This window comes from Natrix helvetica, assembly GCF_964273705.1.
Source record: "Natrix helvetica genome assembly, chromosome: W".
Taxonomy (NCBI): domain Eukaryota; kingdom Metazoa; phylum Chordata; class Lepidosauria; order Squamata; family Natricidae; genus Natrix; species Natrix helvetica.
The window spans coordinates 80420934-80434035 of NC_138555.1; positions in this window are offsets into that span (position 1 = coordinate 80420934).

Consider the following 13102-nt stretch of genomic DNA (forward strand, 5'->3'; position numbering starts at 1 on the left):
CATTTCCACGAGGGTGAGACCCCCCTCGTGGCCCAACCAGGTCTCCGTAATCCCTGCAAGGTCCGGCTCCCCCTCCACAACCAAATCATTAATGAGGGGGGCCTTATTGACAACGGACCTTGCATTGCACAACATCAGCCTCAGGCCCTGGCTCTGTAAGTCCTGGCCACCTAGGGTACGGGGGTTGGGACAGATGACCGGTCACGTCCAACGACCGCGGTCTCCCAACCGGCAACAAGATCTTCATCTGCCCTCGCACCTACCCCTCCCCATTACTGTTGGGATGACAAGACCCTCTGCTGGAATATCGCTATTCCCCCTCCCCTCCATAGCTCTGCTCACTCCCCTACCAACCTCACCTGTCGGCCTGGCACTAGCCCCTCCCTCAGCCTGACTAACCCCACCCCCCACCCTGGGACCCCCTAATATATATATATAACAATTTATTTAAAAAAACCCTAAGTTTTCGCTTCCTTCACCTCTCTGGATTAATAAATCCCTCATCAAGGTGGGCCCTCGAAAGGGCGGAGGGCCATACTTGCGAGAGGGGGGACTCCCGCAGTAAAATCAAGTCTGCCCTCGAGTGTATAATAGATCATAATTCAGCAGGGCCTCAGATCGATTGAGGGTGCTACAGATGTTAAAATGATGTTAAGAGATGTTAAATAAATAGTACATAATGCACTGAGTATAGTAAGATGCAGAAAGATGCAGAAAGCCGGAGCTTGGGTACAAATGGTAAAAGCCAAAGTCCTAGGTGGGGATGGTGAGGATGGTGAACCAATCAAATAGTCTGCAGATGGTAAAATGATAGCTGGACAGTAGGAGGTCAGTAGGGGGCAGGTGGTCGATAGGTGGTAAGCAGGGGGAAGATGGTCAATAGTTAGTAAGCAGGGGGCAGATGGCCAATAAGTGGTAAATAGGTGGTAGGAAGGGGGCAGATGGTTAGTGGTGGTCAGCAGGGGGCAGATGGTCAAAACAAGGTAGGCGGCCAGCAGGAGGCAGATGGTTCTCCTGCCAGACCTCTGGCACCTCTGGCACTGAAAGTCTCCTGCTAGCCACCAACAGGCCCGCTGATTCCTGTCTGGCATCCAGCGTTGAGAGCCACCCTCTTCCTACCAGGCCTCCAGCACTGAGAGCCTGAGGGCCTCTGCCATCGCTCCTCCACTCTCCTCCGCTCTTCCTCCGCTCTGGCCACTCTGACTAAGAGCCTCCTCCACTCTCCTCCACTCTTCCTCCGCTCTGGCCGCTCTGGCTGAGAGCCTCTGCCATCTTTTCCTCCGCTCTCCTCCGCTCTCACCACAGGCCAGCAGCCGCCATTCGCCCTTCCCTGTGTGCTCGGCATCTCGAGCCACCGCTCCAGCTCCAAGGGCCATTTCCACTGGCCTCCGACGTCCCCGCCGGCCTCCAGCCTTCCCGCCGGCCTCCGGCACTTCGGCGCTTCGGCCGGCCTCCAGGGCTCCTCCAGGGCTCCTAGCTTCAGGCTCCCGGCCCCTACGAGACACCGCCAGCGCCAACATTAACATGCGTTCCCCTTGACCTCGCCCAGCCGTCTCCACATGCTCCCGAACGTCTGCACGCCCGCATTCTCTCCATTTTTTCTTGGTCGCCAGACCACCCTGGAGACCCAATTGGGTTGCGATGAAAATCCAGGGTGGTCACTTACTGGACCCGGTCCTCAGAGGTGGCACAGAGGACCGGTAGCATCCCTGCTCTCTCAGGCGAGCCCCGCAAACATACGGAGCTCACGGGGAGACTGCCATTTGAGGTTCATCTTCAGGATCTGGCCTTCTAAAGAGCAATCAGGGTTGATCTCCTCTAGGACTGACCGGCACCATAGTTCAAAGACCTCAATCCTTTGGTGCTCAACCTTTCTTATTAATAAATATTAATATAATATGAAAATTTCTTATTAATCATTTAAAACATATATACAATAAATGATTTCCTCCTGGTGGATCTAATCATATTTTATTTTGATTAGAAAATAAATGTTTCGATGAACACTTTCAACAACCAAGCATATTTTTTATTGCAAATCTCTCTTAAATTACATTCATTGGCATTTGGTCATAAAAAAAATAGTTGAACCACTGGCCAATTATTATCTCATCAAAACAAAATAATTATCTCCTACAGGAATCACCATGTTTTCTTGGCTGGGACAAAATATCAAAGTCTGCACAGAAGAGAACCATATTCAATAACAGACAAGGTATCAGCTTGGATATAAAGAAACATTTGAACCACAGAAAGTTTGGCACAAGGGTAATAAAGGCTCTGTCAGACACATTGCTTCAGGTTTCTAACTGCTTCTCTTCTTCCAGAATACATATTCTCATTAACTGCATTCTCTGATATAAACCTTGGATTAATCTTTAGGTGAAGTATTGAATTACTTGTGCTACCTAATTGGGAGGATAGAAGGCAAACCACAGTCACAACAACAAAAGCATGAAGATTTTTCTTGTGATGTTTTTGGTGCACAAAATAGTTACTCTGAGCTGCCCTGCAAGTGATGCTTTCCTTGTCCCACATGAGTGGTATCAGCCTGGTGACTTCATCGTTGGTGGGATTACCTCTCACATGGGTTACCACTTTTTTGAATTTAAATTTACTGAAAATCCTTCTAAAAAACCTTATGACATACCAGTGTAAGTTTTTCCCCCTCTTATCTAATTTTACTTAGATTTTCAAAAATACTTTATATGGCTACAAAGTTCTTAATATAATTTTCATCCTTCCTTCCTTCCTTCCTTCCTTCCTTCCTTCCTTCCTTCCTTCCTTTCTCTCTTTCTTTCTTCCTTTCTTCCTTTCCTACTTTCAATTGTATCAGGTTTGGAAAGAAGAAATCACCTTCTTTACATCATTTTTGAATCTTTCACATGAAATGAACAACATTTCAAATCAAGGAATCTCTATTTGAACATTTACTAAGGGAAAGATAATTTTTAGAAAGATTTGGCATTGTCTCTCATCACAAAACATACACACAGAGAGAGAGAGATTATTTTAAAGAGGCATGATTGAGAGCAATTTAACAAAGTCCATCACTGTTTGGTTTAGTGCCAGCAGTGCCTCAGATAGAAAGCCCATACAGAGAGTGCTAAGGACAGCCGAGATGTTTATAACAATCTCATTTCCTGTTATTCAGGATACTGTTTATAAAATCTACGTGCTTAGTGCTCAACTGTTTTCTTCACCATGTACATGTATATGTCCAAACTAGACTGTATTGTTTCTCTAGGTCATATAATATATTTGGATATATACATAATTTTGTATTTATTTTCTGGAAAAAAATGTAGAATATAAATATAGTATTGGCAAAAAAGTCACTACTTGCATTTGTTGTAGTATATATTTGTTGGAGGTCATGGAAAGGCTGTGTAAATGAAATTTGAACTCTGTAAAGATTACCAATAAAGGAGAATATTTTAGTTCAGGATGGAAATGAGACTCCTTGCTGCTCTCTGAGATGTGTTCTTCTCTTGCAGACATTATTCAAACTAGATAACATCCTCAGTGCCAGGATGATGTTACCTATTTTGGGGAATGAAATGTCTTCAACAAAGCCAACACGCTCAGAGAGCACCAAGGATCCTCTGTAGAAATTATTACGACCATTAGAAAACGTGATTATCTTTTTACTACTACCAGAGAAAGAATTGTTTATCATTCATACAGAAATGATGCCACTTTATGAGAATTGTCAATTTTCTCCTTCAACTGTGATATATGAATTTTTGCAGTATATTTCCCAAATTCCATCAACATGTCCTCACCTTGGCCTTTGCTGTGAAGGAGATCAATGAGGACTCCCAGATCTTACCTAACGTCACTCTTGGATTCCACATCTATGACAGTTACTACAATTCAAGGATGACCTATCGCACCTCTCTGGACCTACTTTACAAATCCCAGGAATTTGTCCCTAACTACAAGTGTGATAGCGAGAAGAATCTCATGGCTATCATTGGGGGACTGGATTTTGTCACATCCTCTTGTATTGCTGAAATTACAGAATTCTTCAAAATTCCACAAGTAAGTTGTGCATGTTTTTTTAATTAATTATGGAATGTTAAAGATTGAAGGGGACAACAGAGAAGGAGGTGGCTGGATGGAGTCACTGAAGCATGAACTTAAATGGACTCCAGAGGATGGTAGAGGACAGGAAGGCCTGGACAAACCTTTTTTATGGGGTCACAATGGGCCGGACACAACTTTGCAACTAACTAACAACAACAAAGATTAAGCTTAGATGTATATTAAGATGTTTTCCCTGACGTAAGGTCTATGAGTTAGCATAATTGTGAAACTACAATGCCAAATACAAGAAGTGAGTATCCAAAGATACTCCATCCCTAATGGAACATAATGTTCTTTGTTTCTATCAAAGAATCGATCAATTATATTTCTTTGAAACAATTCCAATAAGTTCTTTTCCATATTAATACTTATAAGAATTTTAGGAAAACAATTCATTTCCTGAATATATTTTGTATGAAAACTAGATCTGGACAATTGTATTTGATCTTACAACTCAAGAAAACATTACTCTACTTCCTTGCAGTTTACATATGGCTCATTACCCCAAAAGGAATTGGAGACCAGTAAGCTATCTTCAGTTTATTTCATGGTCCCCAAAGAGGACCATCAGTACACTGGGATTGTGCAACTGCTTCATCATTTCAGGTGGACGTGGATTGGGATATTTGCTGTTGATAACAACGATGGAGAAAATTTCTTACAGAAAATGCAGCTCTTATTTTCAGAGAACAGAATCTGCTCATCATTTATAGAAAGACTCACACAACTGGTCCACGTTGATGACTTCCAAGACATATTTCAAACAATCTATAGTATTATCACAACTTGGATAAATAGCAAAGCCAATGCATTTCTCGTCTATGGAGAATCAGTGCCCATTATGTGGCTTAGATTTGTCACATTTATGGTAGATCCTGAAAGCAAGGAAATTGCACTATTTAGAAGGGTATGGATCATGACTGCCCAGATTGATTTCGTATTATCAGGATTTCAAATCCCATGGGGTCTCCAGATGTTCCACGGGGCTATTTCCTTCACCATTCATTCAGCAGCAGTTGCAGGTTTCAGGGAATATCTTCAGACCATCAATCCTCTTTCAGTCTCCAGAGATGAGTTTCTGCAGGAAGTTTGGGAGCAAGCATTTGATTGTTCATTTCCAAAACCAGAATTACAAGAAATGCATGGTAGGAAATGCACTGGAGAGATGAAGCTGGAGGATCTTCCTGGACCTGCCTTCGAAATGGAAATGACAGGTCAAAGTTACAGCATCTACAATGCTGTTTATGCTGTGGCTCATGCTTTGCATGTTCCATACACATTGCATTTCAATAGGGAAAAAAAACCTATGACGGATAAAAATCGTGACCTTCCACATCTCCAGGCTTTCCAGGTATTCCCTTTGCTTTGGACACTTCTTTTATTTCAATAAGCAGTTTGACATAGAATTATGTTTTGATCCCATTTTGGAAAGTCTTACTATTTTCTGCATGTGGAATCACGCATGAGAAAACAAACTAGAAATAAGGAGGAATTCCCTGAGAACAGTTAACAGTTACCGTATTTTTCAGAGTATAAGACACACTATCCTCCCCCCCCCAAAATGGGTAAGAATTGGGGTGCGTCTTATACAGTGAATGTTGCTGAAGCCCTGCCCACCTGCTGGCCCCAACTTTTGTTCATTTTCTGCCTCAAGACATCCTCCCCTCGTGTTTTTGCCTCTACGTGCTCTATTTCAGACCCATTCCAAGCTGCGGGGATTACCGCAGCTCATTGCCTCCTACGTGTATTGCATTTTTTCCTGATGGTGAGAAAAAATGACAATTAATTGGTGGAACAGCTTGCCTTCATGAGTTTTGAATGCTTCCACACTGGAGATTTTTTACAAAGAGAAGGATAGCCATTTATCTGAAATAGCGTAGGGCCTCTTCATGGAGCACAGTGTTGGATTAGAAAACCTCCAAGTCCCTTCTGGCCCTGAAACACGTTTCTGCCTTAAATAGATACAGAAAAGTGGTTTCTCTTGTTATTCTAATCATTGAGAAAGCACTTTATGAATTATGGTTTAAATGTCAGCAGAACCTATTTAGTAAATCACCAGACATTGTACAATAAGAGATAATTGAAATGTTCATGGCACGGGACCTAGTTACCTGCGGGATCGCATCTCACCTCATACATCCCTGCTACCAATTCGCTCTCACAGGGAGGGACTCCTCCGGGTGCCGTCCACTAAGCAGTGTCAACGGGCGGCGCCCAGTAGTACAGCTTTCTCTGTGATGGGCCCAACCCTCTGGAATGACCTCCCCCCCCCCCGATATCAGGACTACTACCGACCTCCGCTGCTTCCGACAGAAACTTAAGACCCACCTGTTCCAATTAGCTGGCCTAGCTGATTTATAGTCCCACTTTCAACCTCCTGGCAAACATCTTATTTTGGGGTATTTTTAAGGGTAATTTTAACTTTTATTCGTATTTTAATCCATTACTGTACAGTGTATATCCTACCTCCTCTGTCTATCTATGTATATCTATATTTTTGTATCCACATTGTTTTAATATGACTGTACACCGCCCCGAGTCCTGTCAAGGAAAGGGCGCGGTCTATAAAGTAAAGTATTATTATTATTATTATTATTATTATTATTATTATTATTATTATTATTATTATTATTATGTAGATTATTCTTCATTGCCGCCTCCAAAAATAATCAATTCTCCAAGAACGTTGTACATGGCTTATGAACCTTTCATGGGGAACAAGCTGAATCTTCTGTCTCTATGAAACTGGCCCTTCTTAGATGTGGCATCCATAATATGAAACATGGAATATGTTTGCAATAATCACTATCTTGCATCTCTCCGTGGAGGAATGCTTGACTCACAAATTCTAAAATTTGGCAAAAGGACATTAGTCAGTCCTAAGAATGTCAAAGCGCTTTCTATCAATAAGGAAAGATTAGATACGATATACGTGAAAGTAGTTATTTAAGTAGTGAATCTAAATAATAATTTAAAGAATTCCAAAGTTCCAAAATCCTTTTTTTCATTCTGCTTCAGTTAATTCCTACTTTTCCTTATATTGATATCAAATAAAATATATAGCGGAGAGATGTACATTATCAACAGTACTGATTATCAAATTTCAAAGCTTAATAACATTGTAGGAATGGGAAGAATGAGTGAATGAAACTTGGATATGATTTCTCTTCTCTATTATATTGCTTTTCATTCCCTCTATCTTTTACTCCCTTTCAAGTAGCTCCATTCATTTCTTCAAGGCATTTCTTTTAACAATTCAGCCGGGGAGAGAGTGTTCCTGAATGAGAAAGGGGAAGCAACAGGTGGATTCGACATCACCAACTTGATCACTTTCCCAAACAGATCCTTCCAGAGAGTGAGAGTTGGAGAGATGGATCTACAGGCTCCAAAAGGAAAGGAATTATTCATTGATGAAGATCTAACTGTCTGGCACCCAGCTTTTAACCAGGTATCAGATTATCGATTCCACCTTAATCCATTACGATCCATGCCGTAACCCATTATTATCCCATATTGAAATGTCTTTAGAAATCTAATTTCCATTTTTTTTAAAAAAATAAACAATGTCATATTCTTTCAAATGTTGTGGATGAGATTTCTCAAATCGACAAATATGCTATTACAATATAAAAGCCAGGATTGCATATTTGGTGGACATATCCACCAAAATCACAAGAGTGGTTATGTTACTATGAGATTTTCACCATGCAATAATTATTTATTTACCCTGCTCTTCAGATAGGAGTTTTTGTACCTCAAATTCAGAACCCTTTTGGGAAGTCAATAATCATGTTACTCCATTAAGGAGAAAATTCAGAAACTGTCTTTAAAAATTCTCCTTTTCAAAACATGTTCATGTTTCTCATCAGGTTCTTCCATTCTCTCGATGCAATGACCCTTTTTTTCCTGGATCTTGGAAGAAAGGGATTGAGGGAAATGAGTTCTGCTGCTATGACTGTGTGCCATGCCCTGAAGGGAAGATTTCAAAACAAAACGGTAGGGTATAAATTCTATGACATTTCATTAGACTTATGTTAACTTTAATAAATGACATGGGCGCATAACAATAATGTAATTTTCAATCATTTGGAAGGCCTAGATGACAAATTCCTTGATTTTCCTTCCAGATATGGATGACTGTTCTCAATGTTCAGAAGATCATTATCCAAATGAAGAAAAGAATAGGTGTATCCTGAAACCAGTTGTGTTTCTAACCTTTGAAGAACCGTTAGGAATTGGTTTAGCCTCAGCAGCTCTTGGTTTCTTATTTTTGACCTCTTGGGTACTTGGAACTTTTTTTAAGCACAGGGATACTCCCATTGTCAAAGCCAACAACAGGTCCCTCACCTACACCCTCCTTGTCTCTCTTCTGCTCTGTTTTCTCTCCTCTTTGCTCTTCCTCAGCCAACCAGGGACAGTGACCTGCCTTCTCCGGCAATCAACTTTTGGCATCACCTTCTCAGTGGCCATTTCTAGTGTACTGGCCAAAACCATCACTGTAGTTGTGGCTTTCATGGCCACTAAACCAGGATCTCAGATGAGGAAATGGGTGGGGAAAAAATTGGCCTTTTCTATTGTCCTCTCATGCTCTCTCTTACAATTATGGATTTGTATCCTTTGGATGTCGACATCTCCCCCATTCCCTGAGTTGGACATGCATTCAGAGCTCCAAGAAATGATTTTACAATGCAATGAGGGGTCAGCTTTCTTCTTCTACTGTGTCTTGGGCTACATGGGTCTCTTGGCCATTGCCAGCTTTATCGTGGCTTTCCTTGCCCGTAAATTACCCGACAGCTTTAACGAAGCCAAGTTCATCACCTTCAGCATGTTGGCCTTTTGCAGTGTGTGGATCTCCTTCTTTCCAGCCTATCTGAGCACAAAAGGAAAAGCCATGGTAGCCGTTGAGGTATTCTCCATCTTGGCCTCCAGCGCTGCTTTACTGGGATGCATATTCCTCCCAAAATGCTACATCATTTTTTTCCGCCCTGACCTCAACCACAGGGAGCAACTCACAAAGAGAAATTAGTTCATTATGTGATCTTTCTTAGTAGGAAAAATTGCTGACAAAAATGAGACCATGTGCTCTCTCAAAAATACATAGAAGTTTCATTTCTGCAAATAGAGGCTTTGTGTAGGATTATTGTGTGTAGCAAGGTTTATTGTAGTTGCCTATTCCAAAACACTATATGTGCTTTATTTTCTACAAATCTAAAGACTCGTGAAAATTAATTTGTCTCCCTTTCAACACTCTATTTCAAAATTTTGACTTTGACAAAATTGATTTTCCATGTGCTGTTGGGACTTTTCTGGCATTGACTCAAAGTGTGTCCGATATTTTACATGCTACTATCATGATATATATGCCTTCTATTTATAAACCACAACGTAAATATAGTCAAGATTGGAATATCATTTTGTAGACATAAATTTAACCCTCCATCATGGTTTCTGAATGCTGTACATTGCACCTTGTTTTTTTTTTTTTTAATGTTATCTTAGATCATTACCATTCATTTTTAATCTGTAAATATAGCTGCACTGTAACCAATTTTCATATTTTAACAATATGGAAAACGAATGTAATGAAATGAAATATATTCTCGCTTCTGTCTCATTCTTATTTCAAAGTGTATACTGCCCAGTAACTATAATAAATAGTGACTTTATTTGTGTAGGAGAAGACTGGTAGAGCCAGGGGGAAGAATGAAAAAAGAGATCAGTTTAGACATTTTTCATACCCAAAAGTGCAACCTCCCTTGAATGCTGTTAACCATTGTTTATTTCTAACCATACCAGCTGATAACCCGGCATAGCCTGGGTGTGCATTTATCCCAATTCCCAAGAGGGAACCCCGTTGTGAAGTACTGCCCAGCCGTTACCATGGTAACTCCACTGTGCTGGGCTGTAGAAGCCATTTTAAGGCACAACAGGCTGTATCTTAACAGAACTTGAATCCCAAATGCACACTCACAAAATGCACACTATCACTGTGAAAGGTACTGTGGCTTGACACTATAGATATTATTCAGTCCTTTTCATTTCAGCAGCCCAGGCATTCCAGAGTTATGCTGGAACACATACACACATGGACACGTCCTGAGGAGTGTTAGGGGTGTCTTACCCCAATAGTATTTGTTTACAGAGAGTAAGTCATCTGTGTACCAAGTTTGGTTGAAATTGCTCAAGGTGTATGTGTGTTATGCTGGAACACACACACACATACACACACACACAATATTTGTATATATATATATATATTATAATAATAATAATAATAATAATAATAATAATAATAATAATAATAATAATAATAATAATAATAATAATAATAATAATAATAATAATAATAAATTTGAATTTATTAGCCGCTCCCTTTCCAGACAGGACTCGGGGCGGCGTACAGTAGAGCATAAAAAACATAAAACATATGTACAGACACATAAACATACACATATACAAAGACATACATACACGGAGGAGGTAACAAATTACATCACATTTAGACAATTAAAAATCACCATTAAAATATCCCATTTACAATAACACAATTTAAAAATTTAAAAATTTAAAACGACTGTCAGGAGGAATAAGGAAAAAATTTACGGTTGAGCCAGGCCAGATGATTGAAAGAGGTGGGTCTTCAGCTGTACACGGAAGGAGCGGAGATCGGAAATAATCCTGATGTCACGGGGGAGGTCATTCCACAGGGCTGGGCCCATCACAGAGAAGGCTCTGCTCCTGGGTGTCGCCCCCCGACACTGTTTAGCGGACAGCACCCGAAGAAGTCCCTCTCTGTGTGAGCGGATTGGTCGTAGGGATGTATGGGGCAGGATGCGATCCTGCATGTAACTAGGTCCTGTGCCATGAAGCGCTTTAAAGATCATAATCAAAACCTTGAAACGCACTTGGTAGACCACAGGAAGCCAGTGCAGCTCGCGCAGGAGAGGTGTTACAGGGGAGTATCTAGTCCTCCCCATAATCACCCGTGCGGCCGCGTTCTGGACCAACTGCAGTCTCCGAGTGCATCTCAAGGGAAGCCCCATGTAGAGAGCATTGCAGTAGTCCAGGCGAGACGTCATTAGAGCATGGGTGACTGTGCGTAGGGCATCCCGGTCCAATAAGGGGCGCAATTGGCGCATCAGGCGAACCTGATGGAACGCCCCCCTTGCCACGGCTGTTACATGGTCATCCATGGACAGCCGGGCTAGATAGATAGATAGATAGATAGATAGATAGATAGATAGATAGATAGATAGATAGATAGATAGATAGATATAGATATAGATATAGATATAGATATAGATATAGATATAGATATAGATATAGATATAGATATAGATATAGATATAGATATAGATATAGATATAGATATAGATATAGATATAGATATAGATATAGATATAGATATAGATATAGACAGGCAGGCAGGCAGGCAGGCAGGCATAGAGAGAGATAGAGATGGAGATGGAGATAGAGATAGATGATGGCCATTTATTGAATAGATTTATCTGCATAAATTTTAAGCAATAAATCAATTTATTTGAACCTTCATGTCTGGACTTGTTATTTCTTATGCCTGACATTAATCTCCACTCCCAAAGCTGTTCATTGAGGAGCAATGGAAACCCCCAGCATGACATCTGACAACCAGAAGCAATGGTTGACAATGCAACATTGCACTGAATGTATATACTGTCAGCGTTCCAAATATCATGCAGAATTAAATCAGAATCAAAGACAAAACTTTCCTTAAAGTTCCAATTTAATAAGATAGACATGTTGGCATTGTGCTATGAAATCCCAAATCTGATTTGCTTCCTGGGATTCCACCTAGTTGAAAGTTCATGACCTTATCCCCACACCCACAATCCATCACATGGTCCAATCTTCATCTTCCACGCTGGCATCTACACCCCTCTGCTTCCGGTCAGGTGTCGAGGTGCGGAGACAAAAGATGACCTTGGCTTCTATAAAAGAATGATAACAATACATTCCACAATCCTACTCCTTTCTATTCCCCCCTCCCAACTACTACACTAATAAAAAAGCATAGGAAATTATAAGAAAGTGTGGCAGGCCAAAGATCCTAAAAAGAACATAACTACAGGCCTGACATATACAATACAACATATACAGAATTTCTCGCAACCAGCATCCCTGATACCTCTGTCACAATAGCAGCCCCTCAGTTGTTGTTAATTGTGAATTATATTTATGTTTATACTTATAGACATCATTTTGGCACGTTTGACAAATTAATAAATGAATAAATAAATGAATATGTGAAGAAGTGAATAAATGAATACATGAATGAATAAATGAAAATGTGAATAAGTGAATAAGTGAATAAGTGAATAAGTGAATAAATGAATAATGAATGAATGAATGAATGAATAAATGAATAAATGATTAAATGAATAAATGATTTAAATAATAATAAAATAAAATAAAATAAAGTAATAAAATAAATAAATAAAGTAATAAAATAAATAAATAAAATAAATAAAATAAATAAATAAAACAAATAAAATAAATAAATAAAATAAATAAAATAAATAATAAAATAAATAAAATAAATAAAATAAATAAAATAAATAAAATAAATAAAATAAATAAAATAAATAAATAAAATAACTAAAATAAATAAAATAAAATAAAATAACTAAAATAAATAAAATAAATAAAATAATAAAAATAAAAAATAAAAATAATAAAAATAAAAATAAATAATAATAAAAATAAAGGGGGAGCTTCCCTTTTTCCCCTCCTTTTTTTTCGGTGCGTTCTTTTTCTTTCTGGATAATGCCTAAGACTGTTGTAAATTTAAATGTTAAATATAATTCATATATAAAGTTTGTGTTAATGTCTCCAATTTTATCTGGACAATTGCTACACAAATCTTTCAGAGGTTAGGGCCCAGATGTGCCCTGAAGTACCAATAGTAAATTTCTCCAAAGCATAAAGACAGTCTGATGAGATGGTGAAAGGTCTTTTGTGAGCCCAAGGAAGGGTG